Consider the following 12,576-nt stretch of genomic DNA (forward strand, 5'->3'; position numbering starts at 1 on the left):
TTGGTCAATTCAATGGATTGCCAAATGAAAATCCCCATCTCCATCTTAAGTTGTTCTTGGAAGTGAGTGATGTTTTCAATATTGCTGGAGCAACACAAGATGCCTTAAGACTGAGGCTTTTTTCTTATTCTTTAAGAGATCGAGCAAGAGCATGGTTAAATTTGTTACCATCTGATTCCATCACTACATGAAATGAGTTGGCTGATAAATTCCTAATGAAATATTTCCCACCGACAAAAAATGTAAAATTACAGAATGAGATTACTTCTTTCCATTAACTTAAAGATGAGAGTTTGTATGAGGCTTGGGAAAGATTCAAAGAACTGCTCAGAAGGTGTCTTCATCATGGCTTTCCTTGTTGCATTCAATTAGAAACTTTCTACAATGGGTTGAATCCTAGTACTAGATTAATGGTGGATGCATCAGGAAATGGAGCCCTGTTATCCAAATCTTACACTGAAGCTTATGAAAATTTGGAGAGAATTGCCAATAATAATTATCAGTGGCCATCAACTAGGCAACTAGTAACAAGAGGAACAACAGGGGTACATAACATAGATGCAATTACAGCCTTATCAGCACAAGTAACTTCATTGACTAACATGGTGAAGGCCATGACATCTGCTCCAGCAGTAGTGAAGCAAGTTGCTGAACTTTCTTGTGTATACTGTGATGAAGAACATGACTTTGATAATTGTCCTGGAAATCCAGCTTCAGTAAGCTATATGGGTAATTTCAATCGACAGCTTCAAAACAACTCATATTCAAATACTTATAACCCTGGCTGGAACCAACACCCAAATTTTTATTGGAGTAGTTAGAATCGAAATGTTCCAGCAATAAATGGACAAACACTCAACCACCTGGTTTTCATCATCAGAGTCAGGGGCAAAAACATATCAGTCAAGATCCAATCACTTCACTAGAAGCACTGATTAAGGAATACATTGCAAAGAATAAAGCAATTGTGCAGAGTCAAGCTGTATCCTTGAGAAACCTAGAAAACCAAATGGGACAACTTGCCACAACAATGAGTAGCAGAACTCAAGAAAGCTTACCTAGCAACACAGAAGACCCTAGGAGAGATGGCAAAGAACACTGCAAAGTAATTAATTTGAGATCTGGAAAGAATGTTGATATCCTAATTGATGTGACAGAAAATATGATGGAATTCAATTCATCACAAAAACCACCTCAAAATGGGCCATCAAGACACTGGTTACATGGGCCAAGCTACATCAACTTCAGAGGGAACTCAACCAGAACATGCTGAAAAAGAAGTTGCAACACCAGTAGCCACGACCTACACCAAACCAAACAAGCAGAGTTTGGTACCTCTTGAAGCTACCCAGCAGTTTAGACATCCACCACCTTTCTTACAGAGATTCCACAAGCAAAAACAAGACAAGCAGTTCAGCAAATTTCTAGAAGTACTGAAGCAGTTACATATAAACATACCTTTTGTGGAAGCTTTGGAGCAAATGCCAAATTATGTGAAATTTCTAAAAGACATTTTAGCACGAACGAGAAGGCTGGGAGAATTTGAAACTATTGCTTTAACACAGGAAAGCAGTCATATGCTCCAAAGTAAGATTCCTACAAAAGTGAAGGATTCAAGAAGTTTTACAATACCCTGCTCTATAGGAACTAGTACACTGGCAGAGCACTTTGTGACTTGGGAGCAAGTATTAATCTGATGCCATTGTCTGTATTTAAGCAGTTGGGAGTAGGGGAATGCAGACTAACAACAGTCACTCTCCAATTGGCTGACAGATCTCATGCATACCCTGAAGGAAAAATTGAGGATGTACTGGTGAAGGTTGACAAATTCATCTTTCCAGTAAACTTCATTGTACTAGACTTTGAAGCTGATAAAGAGGTACCTATTATACTTGGAAGACCTTTTCTAGCAACTGGAAAGACTCTAATAGATGTGCAGAAATAAGAGCTCACCATAAGAGTGAATGATCAGCAAGTCACATTTAATGTACTAGAGGCTATGAAGAACCCGGATGAAGTAGAAGATTACAATTTCTTAAGTGTCGTGGATTTTGTTGTAGCAGATAGAATGGACAGATGCTGCAGTAAAGAGATCAACAAAGTTATCACCTTTGAAGATTTAGAAGAGGAAGATGTTGCAGCAAACCAGATAGATTAGAAGGAGAAAAATAATCTGATAGGCACAACAGGTTTATTGAGCATCTGAATCTTTCAGATAGGGAAGTAAAAACAACTTTATCATCTATTGAATCACCACCTAGTCTTGAATTAAAATTGTTACCTTCACATTTGAAATATGTTTATCTTGGTCAAAACAACACATTCCCTGTAATCATTTCCTTTACCTTGAATCCAGGTCAAGAACAGAGTCTAGTAGATTTGCTTGGAAGATACAGAAGAGCAATTGGATGGACTATGGCAGACATCAAGGGGATAAGCCCATCAATATGCATGCATAAAATCCTGTTAGAAGATTGCCACAACAATTCGGTGGAGCATCAAAGAAAGTTAAACCCTATTATGAAAGAAGTGGTGAAAAAAGAAATCATCAAATGGTTGGATGCTGGAATCATATATCCAATATCAGACAGTTCATGGGTGAGCCAAGTTCAATGTGTTCCAAAAAAGGGAGGGATAACAGTGATAGCTAATAAGATGGATGAACTTATTCCTACAAGGACAGTGACTGGATGGAGAGTATGTATGGATTACAGAAAGCTCAACAAAGCCACAAGGAAAAATCACTTCCCACTCCCATTCATAGATCGAATGTTGGACAGACTTGCTGGAAAACAGTACTATTGCTTCCTAGACGGGTATTCAGGCTACAACCAGATTGCCATAGCCTCAGAGGACCAGGAGAAGACTACATTTACATGTCCTTATGGAACATTTGCCTTCAGAAGAATGCCCTTTAGGTTTTGCAATGCTCCAGCAACTTTTCAGAGATGCATGATGTTTATTTTTTTGACATGGTAGAGCAGACTTTAGAAGTTTTCATGGATGATTTCTCAGTTTTTGGAGAGACATACAATGATTGTTTACACAACTTGGAAGAAGTTTTTAAAAGATGTAAGATGACTAACTTAGTACTCAATTGGGAAAAGTACCATTTCATGGTGCAAGAAGGAATATTGTTGGGTCATAAGGTGTCCAAGAAAGGCATTGAGGTAGACAAAGCCAAGATAGAGGTAATAGATAAACTGACACCCCTCACTTCAATAAAGGGTATTAGGAGTTTTTTGGGTCATGCTGGATTTTACAGAAGATTCATTAAGGATTTTTCCAAGGTAGCTAAACCCTTATGCTCATTGCTGGAACATGACAAGCCCTTTCACTTTGACAAAGATTGTCTTCAAGCATTTGGAGAATTAAAGAAAGCTCTGATCACTACTCCAGTAGTTAAATCTCTAGACTAGACTTTACCATTTAAACTGATGTGTGATGCTAGTGATCATTCTGTGGGAGCATTATTAGGGCAAAGAAAGGATAAGGTTTTTCACTCCATATCCTATGCAAGCAAAACTCTTACTCAAACTCAAATCAATTACACTACTACAGAGAAAGAGTTGTTAGTAGTAGTATTTGCTTTTGACAAATTCAGAGCTTACTTGGTGGGTACTAAAGTGACTGTATACACAGACCATGCAGCCATCAAATACTTAATTTCAAAGAAGGATGCTAAACCAAAATTAATCAGATGGATCTTATTGCTTTAAGAATTTGATCTGAAAATTAAAGATAGAAAGGGAACTGAGAATCAAATAGCAGACCACCTGTCACGGATGGAAGTAGACACTAGTACATTGATAAGGAGGGACATCACTAAAACTTTTCCTGATGAACAGCTGTTGGTAGTACAGCAAGCACATATGCTGCAACAATCAGGATCTCCATAGTATGTAGATTTTGCTAACTACTTAGTAAGTGGGATGCTACCACCTGAGTTGAAGTTTCAGGAGAAAAAGAAATTTCTTCATGATGTTAGAAGTTATCAGTGGGATGGCCCACATTTATATAAGTTATGCTCAGATCAAGTAATACGAAGATGTGCTTCAGAAGGAGAAATCCCCCACATACTGGAGTCATGTCAAGCTGCAGTATATGGAGGACATTTTGATGATCACAGAACAGCTGCTAAAGTTCTGCAATCAAGTTATTACTGGCCTACTATTTTTAAAGATGCTTATGAATTTGTTAAATGTTGTGACAGGTGTCAAAGGACAGGGAACATAACTAAAAGACATGAAATGCCATTGACTAACATTCTGGAAGTAGAAGTTTTTGATGTCTGGGGAATAGATTTCATGGGACCTTTCCCACCATTCTTTGGGAATTTATATATCCTTGTTGCTGTGGATTATGTCTCCAAGTAGGTAGAAGCTGCAACATTACCTACCAATGATGCTAAAACAGTGGTGACTTTTCTTCAGAAAAATATTTTCTCCAGGTTTGACACTCCTAGAGCAATTATTAGTGATGAGGGTACTCATTTTTGCAACAAAGTCTTTGCTGCAGCTATGGTAAAATATGGAGTCAGACACAAGGTAGCAACAACATATCACCCTCATTCCAATGGTTAGGCTAAAGTGTCAAATAGAGAAATTAAAAAGATCTTAGCAAAAGTGGTAAACCCAACAAGGAAAGATTGGTCTTTGCAATTACATGACTCTCTATGGGCATACAAAACAACATACAAAACTCCACTTGGCATGTCTCCCTACCGAATTGTTTATGGGAAGGCTTGTCACTTGCCACTAGAGCTAGAGCATAAAGCACACTGGACACTGAAGAAATTAAATTGGGATATTCATACTGCAGTAGAGCAAAGGAAGCTTCAACTTTGTGAGCTTGACGAATTAAGGTTATTTTCATATGAAGATGCGAGAATCTATAAAGAGAGGACAAAACACTGGCATGACAAGCATATTCAAAACAGGCAATTCAGCCCTGGTCAACTAGTGCTGCTCCACAATACAAGACTAAGATTATTTCCAGGGAAGTTAAAATCACGATGGTCTGGACCTTTTAGGCTGTTAAAATTTTATCCTCATGGAGCTGTTGATCTTCTAAATGAACAAACATGTCACGAATTTAAAGTTAATGGACACAGGGTTAAGCATTACATACACCCAGCGACAAATTGTTCAAAGGAGGTTTTACTCTTTAAAGAACCCAGCTATTGAGCAATGAAAGAAGGTCAGGCTGAAGGACCTTAAATCAAGCGCTCAATGGGAGGCAGCCCATTGTGGAGACAACCACCTCAAACTAAGTTTGATCCTGCTTAGTTTTGTTGACGGCTCTCCCTCTCTTCCATTTTATTTAATTTTGTTCTTAAATTCAAGTTACTTAGTTTTATCTTTTCACATTATTGCATTTTTTACTGTTGCTATCATTTGATCTCTTTATTTTTAATTATTTTTAGAATTGGTTTTAGTTTTGTGGTAAGTATGAGTGGCATTAGATTTCCATTTTGACAAGTGGGGTTATATGGTGACAGAGTGCAAAGGTAAGCCACGTGTCAGAGGGTATTGGAGGGGAGTATGTAACCGTTGCTAGAGCAAGCAAATGGGTGCTGCAGCACCCAATATTACCGTTATAGTAAATTAAAAATTAGAGCCTCTCACTTACCGTTGGAGATAAATCATGACAGATGGCTACATGGATTTAGATAGCAATTGAGAAAAAACTCTGAAATTAATGCATTAATTTCGCTGGCCTATGTTTTTGGGATATACTCATTATATTCAAAATATTCTCTTCCCTAATTTATCTTTATTTACTAGATTTATCTTCATTTAAATTCAACTATAAAAAGGGAATCACTGTGTGTAGTGACCTACGGCACTATTCCCCCTCTCCTTAGTAAGCACAACTCTAATCATTCTTACCCTCATCTTCTCCTCTTACTCTCAGGGACATTATCCTCACTTTGTTACTGCTATAGGCATGCTAAGGTATAAGAAAACAACCAGTCGACTCAAAGATCCTTCACGCTTCCAGAGTTACCACGTCGAAGAAAAATATGAAGAATTTATTGAGCTGCGAAAGATTCTGTAAGAAAAAGGGTTTCAATTTCCAGAATAACTCACCGAAATTGTGCAAACAATACACAATGTTGCAGCAAAACATGGATGGTTAGAGTTTTGCAACCACCTTCGAGATCCTGTGCTATCAATAGTCAAGGAATTTTACGCCAATTTGGTAAGCCTTGATTAGCACAACATTTGGGTAAGAAACACACATGTTCTATTAGACTCCTGCGTTATAAATGCTTTTTATAATTTACCAGCAGAAATTCATTGTGAGTATGTCAAGTTGCTTGATAAATTGACCCCGAAAAAATAGAACACCATCTTTACAACTCTTACAATAGAAGGGGCATCGTGGGCTAATGAGGAAGGGCGAGTAGTTAATAGGATAGATTTGAAACCTATTGCTAAGGTGTGGGTGAAATTTCTGAAATCTAGGCTTATGCCAACCACTCACACTACTACGGTTTCACAAGAAAGGTTGGTTTTGTTATATGTCATTGTTCGAGGGCTTCCTATAGATGTGAGTGGCATAATCGAAAAAGAAATCCGAGATTGTGCAGTAAAAAATCACAAAACAGCAGCCTTGCTATTTCCTTTACTCATCACCAGCATCTGTGTCGTATCCGGTGTTCGTCTTGACACGAAAGATGAACATGTCAAGAATGATGGTGTCTTTATGGCACGTACCATTGAGAGAGTTGCTGGTGAGAGTGCTGGAACAACGACTGAACCAGCTGCTGTAACAACGACTGAACCAGCTGCTGTAACAGGAGCAAGACGAGCTATTGGGTTAGAACAAACAATCCAGGCGCTAAGCACCTGTATAACTCAATGTGTTGAGGCTCAGCAGAGGGAAAACGATCGGTTTTGGAGCTATCTACAACACCTAAACAACCAACTACACCAATTTTCTCTTTATATGAAAAGCACTCACCAGAACTTCCCTGATTCATTGCTCCAGCAGTACAATTTTAACACTAATACCACAGGTGCTCCAGCAGAAGCTAGTGAAGAAGCCACTGCCACAGATGAACCAGAAGCAGAAGCTGCAGCCGAACCACAAGCAAAGGTAGAATCAGAAGATGCTGAACCATATGATCAACCTGAGGAAGAAGGTGACAAGTCTGCGACTGATAGCTCACCCACAGAGGCAGAGAACGACTCTGAGAAAGAACGTGAGGAACCCTCCATCCAGACCCATTCCAAAACCAAGAAAAGGCACATTATTCAAGAAGAGGAAGAGGAAGACCCTGAAGAGGAACCCTACATTCCAGTCCTTGCGGGCAAGGGCTAGGGCAAGGCAAAAATAGCAACACCTCTAGCTTCTGAAGATGAAATGGAGCAAGTCGATACAGAGCTGGTTGTTGCAGCAACCAGAGTTACGCCTACACCTGCAGAAGCTAAGCAGCTACTTGATATCATTACCGCCATCATAGCTGAGGGCCAGGCAGCTGATGCATCAACTCCAACTCCTCCACAACAAACTCCTAGCCAACCTGTTCGTACCAGTCTGCGACAATCCAGCAAAAGAAAAGGCAGTACGTCTAAAGGCCCTGCTGCAGCAGCCTCGACATAACCAAAACGGACCAGATCGGTGGCAATCACGCAAGCTACCCCAGCCATAACTCCTCTCACCAGCCCCGTGAAGAAAAAGACAAAGGCGTTGTCAGCTACTTCCCTACAAGTTTCACCAAAGGATAAGTTGCGCAATGCATTCAAGAAGCGCTGATGTCCGCCCATCATGTTACAGCAGTACCAGCCACAGGGAAGTATTCCATCCTTGCTAGTCAATTTATTTCATGTTTAAAAAAAAAACTTTTCTTTCTTTTTGTTTTTCAATTTGTGTGGTATTTTCTAAGGTCTTCCATGTCCTTGTCAACTTGTGTGCCTTTGTTATGTATGCTTGTGAGGACACAACAACTCTCAAGCTTGGTGGGGGGGGTTGTGTTTCTGAATGCATGTGTTTATGTTTGTGTGTTGTATGAAACTCTGTTATCTAATATTTGTGTATCGATTTGAAAACCTAATGCAGATAAATTGAGTGTTATTCAGTATTTATGAGAATGCCAAGTAGAGATAGTTATAGATGGAAGTGAAATTTTGTCCCGACACTTAGACTTTGGTTAAATTGTATGAGACTGCTAGAGCAGAGCCAAAAGAATAAAAAAGATCTTAAGTTTGGGGGGAAAAGCAAGTTTGATCGACTGTGATATCTATGAAATAAACTTTGTTCCAATGGCTCAAGTTGCTGAGTAACCAGATCTGAGTATGTACCCCATATGCAGAATTGTGTTCAAAGGTAACAAGAGTTATGAGCAATACTGTAACATTTAAAAAAAAAAGAAGTCATCTGTCTAAGGCATTAAGTAGCCAGGTTTGTTCATGAACCCCATGTTCAGCCTTGAGTAAAAGATATCTGTAGATAAGATTATATTACAGAGATTGCTACAGCAACTCTGATCTGGGCATGGTTTGAGTAATTGGGTGTCATCATTACAATTGATTGACATTCACATGAAAGATAAATGTTGCAGTAAGGAGGTTGAATACTCTCCATTTTTCTATCTTAAAATCATCACAGTTTGAGTATGTGAAATTTATGCTACCCCATATATGAATGAAATTTTGTCACTGTTGAATTACATGCAATCTCTTGGTGATGTTATAGCATCTCTGGAATTCAATCAAAGTAGCACACACACACTATGGATAGAAATAAGCTTAAGTCTAGAACTGATTTACTATAGTCATTTTGCATGATTGGGATTGTGATATGAAGGTGGAAGAATCCTTGCAAATTTGATAAAAGAGCTAAAGTTGTGTTGCATGATTGTTTGCATGAAGTGCTAGTATGTTGTCATTACTTGAGGACAAATAATGGTTTAAGTTTGGGGGTGTGATAACTCTAAGAAATGAGAGTTATTACATCAATTCTAGACTTAAATCAAGATCACTTAGAGAACAAATAAGGTGTTTTTATTACATTTTAGTTATATTTTACATAAACATTCATTTTAGTTGAGCCTTAATAAGTTTTGCTTGAATCAAAGTAATTTGTGTGAAAAACAGGTGCATAATTGTAGGTTTTCAGAAAGTCTTAATTCATTAAGGGATGCTGAGACATTAGATGAGCAAGAGGAGGAAAGACGATGGCCGTAAAAGAAGTAAAGCACAATCGGGAATAGTGCAGTGTCGTAGCTGATGTTAGAGCAACCAGTGCTGTAGCAATCTGGGAGCAATGCGGGAGAAAACTTAGGCGCGGGCCAGCTGTAGAATCGCGATCTGCATGTTTCCTAATTTAACTCACGCACGCCCACAGACTTTTGTTTACCCTAGTTTGCAGTATAAAAGGGGGGGCGCACCACATAGAAAGGCGGCAAGAGGATTATCAGTAATTCATTAGAGAAAAAGGAGAAGAAGATTAGAACAAAAGGAGATGGCTTCAGCAGAATTGAGGATTCTAATAAAGTTATTTGGATTTGGTTTTCGTTGTTCTCAACTTTTACTCTTCTTATTTCTTTGATTGTTCTGATGTATCCCATGAACAATATATTTATGTTTATTTTTCTCATTCTGAATATGAACTAGATTTGCTTGTAGTTGAGTGATGAACAATCCAATGGATTCTTGATTGTTCTTATGTATTGTTATGTCATTGCTGTAGCACTTTACTCTAGTAGTTATTATTAATATAACTGTTATTTCGGTTGACCACTCATTTAATAGTTACAGTTACGATAGAGCAGCAAAATGGCATGTCTTAGCTGATATTATTAGAGTATTACTTGATCTTAAGTTAAGTTTCGTAGATTAAGTTATCTTGAATCTCATAAGGGCAATACTTGAAGTTAAGATTTGTGACACACTAGACATAGGTGCTCACCTTGTAGGGTGGAAAGACAAAAAGGGTCATAAAGCCATATCATGAGTAGATTAGCAACTGGTCATTGCTAGTGTATTTAAGGGTATGAGAGTTCCAATATGCGACAGCTGAAGATGCAAATTAATTTTGCCCAGTGCTGTAGCACTTGCCGTAACAACTGGAGTTAACTTGATGAAAAACAGTCAGCTCATAAAGAGAGTTTGATCATTCAACTACCATAATCTCAATTGAATCTTAGACACATTTAATTTAGTTTATTTCATTACGGTATTGTTTTACTTTATTCTCTCACAATCATCAATTACGATAGAACTCAATTTACGATTGTTAACTTCAGCCTTAAGTTGATTTGCACCATTATGATTGCTATAGCATTTCGAGTAACATAAATCCACGTGGAGACGATCTTGAATATTCATCACTTTATTACTTGTTGTGTATACTTGCACATTGGCATTGGTAGCAATTGATTATAAAATTTATCAACATGTATGTAACACCTTAAGCAAATCTCATATCGACAAAGCAAAGGAGAGATGCTTGATTTATAAGGGGTGATTCACACCTTAATTGACAAGACGAGTTTTGGAGTATATGGGCTCCCTAGAAACAAAACTGTGTAGGTCTCGTCAAGGCACAAAGCGGACAATATCCTGCCAAGTCTGGTTTGGGCTATTACAATTGGTATTAGAGCCGACTTGGAATCCAATGTATGGACGAATAGATATGTTAATGATAAGATCTCGCACTATTTATAATACAATAACCTTCACGGGGATGTGAGGTCCTGTGAGGGGAAGTATGTAATATACCACATTGCTAGCACGTGAGATCCTGAACTGGTTTATAAGTTTAGGTTCTCTTAACTAAGAAGATACGTTTTAGGGTGTAAGGACACCTCAAAAACAAAGTCGTGCAGCTTTTTTAAGGCCCAAAGCGGACAAAATCTTTTCAGGTCTGGGTTGGATCATGACAGATGGTATCAGAGTGGCTCTTTGTGTCCTTTTGAGCGATAGTGGGGCAAACCTCGGCGAGGATGTTGAGTCCCTAAGGGGGTGTATATAACACCTCAGACAAATCCCACATCGACAAAGTATGGGAGAGATGCTAGATTTATAAGGGATGATCCACACCTTAAATGGCAAAACGTTTTTTGGTAGTGTATGGGTGTCCCATAAACAAGACCAGTCGGGCTTTATTAAGGCCCAAAGCAGACTATATCTTACCAGGTCTGGATTAGGTCATGACAGATGATATCAGAACTGCTCCGTGTGTTCTCTTGATTGATGGTGGAACAAACCTCAGCAAGGATGCTAAGTCCTTAAGGAGGGGTGTATGTAACACCCTAGGCAAATCCACATCGACAAAGCACGAAAGAGATGTTGGGTTTATAAGGGGTGATCAACATCTCAATTGACAAGACGCGTTTTGAGGTGTACAGGCACCTCAGAAACAAAACTGTGCGCGCCTTGTTAAGGCCCAAAGTGAGCAATATCTTGCCAAGTTTGGGTTGGGTCATGACAGACGGTATCAAAGCGGCTCCGCGTGTCCTCTTGATCGATGGTGGGGCAAATCTTAGTAAGAACGCTGAGTCCCTGGGGGGTATGTAACACCCTAGGCGAATCCACATCGGCAAAGCTTGGGAGAGATGTTGGGTTTATAAGGGATAATCCACACCTTAATTGGTGTTTTAGTTGTATGGCGGCCCCAGAAACAAAACCGTGCGTGCCTTAAGCGAACAATATCTTGATAGGTCTGGGTTGGGTCATGACAATAGTAATAATAATATAGCAAAATGTTTTAATATTTTGTTATTTAATAACAATATATTAATAAATCATTTTTATAAGGGAGATTATCATTGCACCACTTCTATTTTCCTTTATATTCATCCAACCATCACAAAATTCTAATATGTTCTATACACCACCTTTCTTTTTAAATTTATATCAGTTAGCAACTTTTGCACTAACACCGTTAAATAATTTAAATGAAATGATAATTTTAGCCCTAAATAAATTGAAAGACCATTTTATTTTGTAAAAACTTTGAAAAATAAAAAATTATAATTTTAATAATATCCCTAAATTTAATAAAAATAAATCCCAAAATTAAAATTTTATTTTTGAATAAAAATATTTTAATAAAAAGTATAATTATAAACTAATTACAAAATTTTTAGACATTATTTAAATCCCCTAAATTATTAAAATTTTGGGATTTATTTTTTAATAAATAAATTCAGTTATTTTAATAAAAATTTGTGAAATTATATTTTTAATAAATAAATTCAGTTATTTTTATTAAAATTTTGTAAAATTAAAATTTTTAATAAAAATAATTATTAAAAATTTTCAAAATTTAAATTTAATAAAAATCAGTTGAGCCCCTCTATTTGGGATTTATTTTTTATTAACATTAGAGGTATTTTTATAATTATAATTTTTTTTTCAAAGCTTTTATAAGAGAAAATGGTCTTTTAATTTATTTAAGGGTAAAATTTTCATTTCATTTAAATTATTTAACGATATTAGTACAAAAGTGGCTAATTGATACAAATTAAAAAAGAAAAGTGGTGCAGAAAACATGTTAGAATTTTGTGGGGGTTGGATGAACATAAGATAAAATATGGGTGGTGCAATGATAATTTTTCTTTTT

At 37.4% G+C, this 12,576-nt stretch overlaps 1 non-coding gene across 1 annotated transcript; it reads right to left on the reverse strand.

Moving 5' to 3' along the window:
- Positions 1-244: 244 nt before the first annotated feature.
- Positions 245-352, reverse strand: LOC127901538 (small nucleolar RNA R71). The gene has a single exon (XR_008053778.1). It is a non-coding gene; the product is annotated as a small nucleolar RNA R71 (small nucleolar RNA).
- Between the last annotated feature and the right edge of the window lie 12,224 nt (positions 353-12,576).

This window comes from Citrus sinensis, chromosome 3 (genome assembly GCF_022201045.2).
Source record: "Citrus sinensis cultivar Valencia sweet orange chromosome 3, DVS_A1.0, whole genome shotgun sequence".
NCBI classification, from domain to species: domain Eukaryota; kingdom Viridiplantae; phylum Streptophyta; class Magnoliopsida; order Sapindales; family Rutaceae; genus Citrus; species Citrus sinensis.